Source organism: Sander lucioperca, chromosome 12 (genome assembly GCF_008315115.2).
Source record: "Sander lucioperca isolate FBNREF2018 chromosome 12, SLUC_FBN_1.2, whole genome shotgun sequence".
NCBI classification, from domain to species: domain Eukaryota; kingdom Metazoa; phylum Chordata; class Actinopteri; order Perciformes; family Percidae; genus Sander; species Sander lucioperca.
The window spans coordinates 18978489-18985988 of record NC_050184.1 but is presented as its reverse complement, the minus strand read 5'-3'; the positions used below and the strand labels follow the sequence as shown (position 1 = coordinate 18985988).

Here is a 7500-nt window from a genome sequence, read left to right as displayed (position 1 = left end):
GATGCTCCGCAGCAATGGTCGGAGCCGCTCATTTTGGGGACGAAAAGGAAAAGGCTGTGGATGGAGAAGAGGAGAAAAATGGCAAATGCACCAAGATTCTGTCAGCAGAAGTGCCAAATGGAGACCTTCCTGGTCATCACGTTGAGGACGCCCAAGGAACAGGCCTCCTGTTGGTGAGGGCTGGTGATGGGTGCGTAGGGGATTGGATCTCCAAACCTCTCGCTCTGAAAGCTAGTACCAACGTTGTTAAGCTACAGTTCTATCTCATGTTGTTTCATCTGCACGTGAACAGAAAAACACAGGAACGTGTTCTGCGTTGGTCATCCATCTCGTTTCTGTACGTGACGTAACTTCCTGTTCTCATCGCTGCACATCTCGCCTTCTAACGGCGCTGTGATAAAGTACACACATTCATCTATAAATCAGTCCCTCCAGAAAAACGTGATTATGCGATTGCATAATTCAATGCATAATCAGCCAAAGTCTGCATATTTATGCGGGGGGCGCATTTTTTCAAATACGCCGCACTTTCGCCGCATAAATTGTCGATTTCCGCACAAAATATGCGGGGCTTGCATGATTTCATAATCCCCGCATTTTCATTGCAAAAAAAGTCACATATATCTTAGCAGAAAGTTGAAAAATGTTGCGTTTACTTCACACAAGAGCAGCCATTTTCCCCTGTTGCCATGGGAATGTTATGAAGTGACGTAATTACGTGACGTGAACATCATTGAACAGCTGCAAACCCCGCGATGAAGCCACGATGAAACCGCAGTTTTTGCAAGTTCCTGCAATTTCATCGCATAAAATTGCATAAATATCCCGCATATTCCATCGCATTTTTTAAGAAATTTTTTAAAGAAAATCAAGGATTTTTGCCCAAAACAATCACAAAAAAACTCCTCATTTTTCTGGAAGGACTGGTAAACTGCACTTCATTGAAGGATGTTAATGGTTTTCCTGCACAGAGATTTAAAGGGTGAACATAACTCTAAAATCATAAATAAAGGTTGCCCGGTTAGCTCAGTTGGTAGAGCGGGCGCCCATATATAGAGGTTTACTCCTTGACGCAGCGGCCGCAGGTTCGACTCCGACCAGTGGCCCTTTGCTGCATGTCATTCCCCCCCCCCCCCCCCTCTCTCTCTCCTTTCATGTCTTCATCTGTCCTATCAAAATAAAGGCTGAAAATGCCCCAAAAAAAATCTTTAAAATAAAAACATAAATAAATAAAAAAAAAAAAATCTTCAATTCGAATGAAAGCCATAAACGCACAACACACGAGACAATTAACATCTCTTGTTGGTTTTTGTTACGTTTTCGTTGCTCCGTTGACGTTTGGTCGTGTCTTGTGTTAAATTAAAAAAATGCCGTCATTCAAATTTAAAGTGAAGCTTACAAATATTTCAATTAAGGTGAAAACTAACGATTGGCTTTAATGATATTTAATACTTTAAGTTAATTTTAACCCTTAAAAAAAACTCCAAACTGTGTTAATCCAGCGGCGCGCTGACCCTAAATATGATGTCATATAACAGAACATGTGTTGTTGTATTTCTGGGGTGTGGCGTTGTTTATCAGGTATAATATGCAGCTTTCCAGCAGAAACAAAAGATGAAGGACGAGTGAAGAGGCTTTAAAAGGGGGAGGGGGGGGGGGGGTTTAGAGAGCGTGAAAAGCAGCTTGTCGAGAGACGAACCAACCAGGCGGAGTAATGAATGGAGGGGGAGGGGAGGAGGTGAAAGGTGACACACAGTAATTGGGAGGAAATGTGTGAGATGGAGACACGGCGTGTTGAACAAACAAAATCTAACGGAACTTTATTTATACAATTAAAAAAAAAAAAAAAAAAAAATATATATATATATATATATATATATATATATATATATATATATATATATATATATATATATATATATATATATAATATATATAAACTGGAATTTTATTTTTCAATTATTTTTTTATTTTTATTTATTATTATTTATACTAATCTGGATTTTTCTCTTCACGTTTACAGAAGCTCTTTTTTTTCAGGTTGACAAATTCAGAAAGAAAACTTTATTGTCCGTAGTTTCTCTCCGGATGACATCACTCGCAGAATGTAATCTGATTGGACAGAACGTCTGACTGACGAATCATCCTCAGGAGTCCAGATTTGAGTAAGTCCTAAATTTGAGTTTGGTGTTGGGCGCCTGGGTAGCTCATATAAGTGCGCGCCCATATAAAGAGGCTTAGTCCTCGACTTTGCTGCATGCATCCCCCCCCCCCTCCCCCTCTCTCCCCTTTCAAGCTGTCCTGTTGAAAATAAAGCCCTAAAAAGGCCCAAAAACTCATCTTTGAAAGTTCGGTGTCGAACTTTAAAGCGTAACTCTCGCCAAAATGTAACCTAGGGTCTTTTTGTGAATGTACCTGAGTCAAACTTTAGTTTAAAAGCATATTTAGGACGGAAACGCCACTTTTAAGATTGACCGTATTCTCGTTTTTGGGTCAAATGGCCTTTTGAATGGGAGTGCTAGGGACACTTTGATGCTAGCCTCAAAATATCTATTTTTAAACCACTAAGAAGGCTCGACACAACATGAGACTTTGCTCCAAGTATCACCAGGAGCTCTACACCTTAACGGAAGACTTGACAACATTGGTTATGTTCAGAGTTTACTGAAAAGTTTTGAACAACTCACTGTAGGTCTTGTTGTTTCTGGCTGCAGCCATTTTATCAGTCAAAAATAGTCGATCTCTGAATGCAACGTAACAGGGAGGAGAGTAAAGATGGAAAGCTCCTAACGCTTAGTTCCATATAAATGCACGGATTATTTCTTGTATTGTCGTTATTGAAAAACAATATTGACCTCGTAGTTGAAAAAGGAGCCTCATATGGAGTCCGTTCATTCGCATTCGGATATCGACTCGTTTTGACTGCCGAGGTGGTAGCAGCCGGAAACAACCAGAGCTACGGTGAGTTGTTAAAAATATATATATATTTTTTTTTTCTTAGATGGCTATGCTGAGACACACCACTAGTGTCCTGTCCTACCAGTACCTAGCAGTGCCTCACAGTGCCTAGCAGTGCCTAGCAGTGCCGAGCAGTGCCTAACAGGGCCTAACAGGGCCGAGCAGTGCCGAGCAGTGCCTAACAGGGCCTAACAGGGCCGAGCAGTGCCGAGCAGTGCCTAACAGGGCCTAACAGTGCCTAACAGTGCCTAGCAGTGCCTAACAGGGCCTAACAGGGCCTAACAGTGCCGAGCAGTGCTGAGCAGTGCCTAACAGTGCCGAGCAGTGCCGAGCAGTGCCGAGCAGTGCCAAGCAGTGCCTAACAGGGCCGAGCAGTGCCGAGCAGTGCCTAACAGGGCCTAACAGGGCCGAGCAGTGCCGAGCAGTGCCTAACAGGGCCTAACAGTGCCTAACAGTGCCTAGCAGTGCCTAACAGGGCCTAACAGGGCCTAACAGTGCCGAGCAGTGCTGAGCAGTGCCTAACAGTGCCGAGCAGTGCCGAGCAGTGCCGAGCAGTGCCAAGCAGTGCCTAACAGGGCCTAACAGTGCCGAGCAGTGCTGAGCAGTGCCTAACAGTGCCTAACAGTGCCTAGCAGTGCCTAGCAGTGCCTAGCAGTGCCTAACAGTGCCTAACAGTGCCGAGCAGTGCCTAGCAGTGCCGAGCAGTGCCGAGCAGTGCCTAACAGTGCCTAACAGTGCCTAACAGTGCCTAACAGTGCCTAGCAGTGCCTAGCAGTGCCGAGCAGTGCCTAGCAGTGCCTAGCAGTGCCGAGCAGTGCCGAGCAGTGCCTAACAGTGCCGAGCAGTGCCGAGCAGTGCCTAACAGTGCCTAACAGTGCCTAACAGTGCCTAGCAGTGCCGAGCAGTGCCGAGCAGTGCCTAACAGTGCCTAACAGTGCCGAGCAGTGCCTAGCAGTGCCTAACAGTGCCTAACAGTGCCTAACAGTGCCGAGCAGTGCCTAGCAGTGCCGAGCAGTGCCTAGCAGTGCCTAGCAGTGCCTAGCAGTGCCGAGCAGTGCCGAGCAGTGCCTAACAGTGCCGAGCAGTGCCGAGCAGTGCCTAACAGTGCCTAACAGTGCCTAGCAGTGCCGAGCAGTGCCGAGCAGTGCCGAGCAGTGCCGAGCAGTGCCTAGCAGTGCCGAGCAGTGCCGAGCAGTGCCGAGCAGTGGCCTACTTTAGCATATAAACATTAGCTCACTAAGAACCTGTGAACAATCCCAAACTGGCAGTTTGATTTTCTGTGTACTGAATTGTTTACCTAAAGTAAACTTCTTTGACTGTTATGTACATCATGTCTTTTTTTAAATATTAGTTTTTCTAAAATTATACTTTAAAAAAATCCCAATATATCGCCTTACGCACAGTATCTAAATATATTGCAATATATTGAATCGTGACCCATGTATCGTGATACGTATCGTATCGCCAGATTCTTGCCAATACACAGCCCTATATACAGACACTATAAAACAACTCCGTCCGGATTAGTTCTTCTTAAGGATTGATGACGTCATCCACCGCCATGTGGCGGCCGTCTCTGAGGTCACCGGTTGCTGTGGTAACAAACGGTGGCGTGTTGCATCAGCAGAAAGAGAGATTAGAGTTGCACCAACCTTTTGAGGCAACCTGCTGCGTGTCTGAAGAGGAAACTGTGATGTGAGGAGGAAGAGGAGGAACCTTCTTCATCAGGAATTCCTGATTCCTGCAGGAATACAAACACAGGTTCTACCGTCAGTCAAAACACAATAAAGCAATAAAGTTTGGTTTCAAAGAATACACACAGGACACTTGTAGTTTGGGCCAATACTGTTTTTGCTGATTATGCTAAATGTTTTGAGATTTGTAAAGGTTAAAATAAGTGTAACTCAAATTTGCGCGGCTGCATCATAGACTGTAAAAAATAATGAAGTGCTGTTTTGAAGCCAGGAGTTTGCATTTTGGCTGTCACCATCTTGGTATTTTGGAGCCAGAAGTTACTGGCTGTGTCTCAAACCGCCTACTTGCACACTTCACTTCACTTGTTTGTGTTTGTTCATGTTTCACAAAGAGTTTAACAACAATTATAGCAATCATACCACATCCATACGGGGTTAGTAGTATACAGCTGTTAAAACTTAATAAAATATATGACACTGGTATCAGATTGGTGCTCTGTAGAAACACGTATTACGTAATACCATTGTACAAAATGGTAGTACAGCTCCCTAAACAATAATGCAATGCAGTGCTTTACATAAGACATAGAAAGGCATTGGCTGTGTCTCAAAGCGCCTACTGTCACACTTCAAACTCTTAGTTTTAAGTATATCGTGTAGATAACGCAAAAACTCAGTGCACTGAAAGTACCAGGATGACCCCCTAAAAACGGTCGAAAAGTTCAGTGTGGAACGATCATAGACATGATATAAAATGGACCAACAGATCCCATGTCTCTGGACGGAGACCAGTGAAGGATGTTAGAAGATCTTTCCCGGTGATGGCTGAGCGTTACTGAGCAGCCTCCAACTGAGCTTGAAGACGTAGATGTGACGTGAGCAACCTGTCTGAAAGTTGGAAGTCTTCTGGTAGCTGTGCCAAGAGAAATCTCAATCATTCCCAATCTAGCAGAGACGGAGAGCGTAGGTATATGTAAGGAGATAACATAGACACAGGCTAATTATTGATCACTAAAATGATAGTTAACATTAGTAATTAAACTTAAACAGCTAATGGAAGTCCAAACTACCTGAGAGCTTCTCCTGTACTATACGGTAATTCCTCTACTATGAGACAGTAAGTCTCGTGGTTATGACCCAATCGTTAGCCTATTTTTATAAAAACGTCTGCTACGGAGCCATAACGTGAGGTACAAGGTAATGGAGCCTTTTATACATTGTCGTGTTTCTTTAGAAATAAACAATGGACAAATAGAGTCTTTAAACTCTTCAGATGTAAAGTTAATCTCTGTCAAAGTGACGTCAGAATGAATGGCAGTCAATGGGATGCTAACGGGGGGTGATGGCTTGGTAGCATCAAAATGGCGCCATAGGAGGTTCGTGCTCTGAAGCGAAGCTTACCCCCTTGGGAACGATGGACGCTACTGGCACTAAACGGGCGCCATCTTGACTACAAAGCCTTGACCGGCAGCTGATTGGACGAACACGCCACGAGGGTCTGGCTGCTCCCGAATTTCAAAACCGACCATAATGGCGGCTCGTTCGGAAAATACGATCTCGTATTTTACAATAATAGTTCACTGAAACGTGTTTCTGAAAACAGTTTAAGAGAGAAATAGGCCGTGCAGTTGCTGAATCCGTCTGTTCTTGCTGATCGACAAAGGTCAGTTTAAAAGATTTTCGTAAGATTTTGAGAGGCGGTGAGCCGAGCAGCCCACTTCTGACTTGCATACAGGAAAGCCCGTATTTTTGGCGGGCTGGAAAATCACGTTCACATGTGTTGCGTTCGTCGCGTTCGTCACGCTCATCCCGCTCGTCATTTCCGGTAAGCGTTTTAACGTAAGTGTTCCTTTTGGGACAATACTAACCACCCAAAGTGGGCACTACGGCAGGAAGTGGTCAGTGACCATTAGCAGTGTACTGACGGAAGTATGAGGAATGAGACTCAGCTACTGTATTTGGACAAAAGGGCAGAGCTAGGGAGGATGATGCGGCCAGTCCTTCCAGAAAAATGTGGAGTTTTTTTGTGATTGTTTTGGGCAAAAATCCTTGATTATGCGGCACGTTTTCTTAAAAAATGCGATGGAATATGCGGGATATTTATGCAATTTTACGCGATGAAATTGCGGGAAAAACTGCGGTTTCATCATGGCTTCATCGCGGGGTTTGCAGCTTTTCGATGACGTTGACGTCACGTAATTACGTCACTTCATAACGTTCCCATGGCAACAGGGGAAAATAGCTGCTCTTGTGTGAAGTAAACGCAACATTTTTCAACTTTCTGCTAAGATATGTGTGACTTTTTTTGCAACAAAAATGCGGGAATTATGAAATCATGCAAGCCCCGCATATTTTGCGCGGAAATCGGCAATTTATGCGGCAAAAGTGCGGCGTATTTGAAAAAATGCGGCCCCCCCGCATAAATATGCAGACTTTGGCTGATTATGCATTGAATTATGAGATCGCATAATTGTGTTTTTCAGGTGGGACTGATTATTGCCATCACACCCCCAACCGGCACCGTCAGACACCTCCTACCAAGAGCCTGGGTCTGTCCCAGGTTTCTCCCTAAAAGGGAGTTTTTCCTCGCCACTGTCGCACTAAATGCTTGCTCTTGGGGGAATTACTAGAATTGTTGGGTCCTTGTAAATTATAGAGTGTGGTCTAGACCTACTCTATCTGTAAAGTGTCTCGAGATAACTCCTGTTATGATTTGATACTATAAATAAAATTGAATTGAATGCACTGACACAAAAATGCGTTTGCCCACCTATATAAATATAGAGGAGACGGTGGCGTGTTCCTTTAAAGACAAGCGAGATAATAAGACAACTGATTACATTTTAAA

General features: G+C 44.1%; 1 protein-coding gene across 1 annotated transcript in view; it reads right to left on the bottom strand.

The window, feature by feature from the left end:
- plxnb3 (plexin B3) overlaps positions 1 to 7500 on the bottom strand; it is a 135583-nt gene that overhangs the window by 86771 nt on the left and 41312 nt on the right. Inside the window, exon 2 of the mRNA XM_031293098.2 lies at positions 4611 to 4699. The gene's annotated coding sequence lies outside the window, so the exon portion shown is untranslated. The remainder of the gene's footprint in view (positions 1 to 4610; positions 4700 to 7500) is intronic.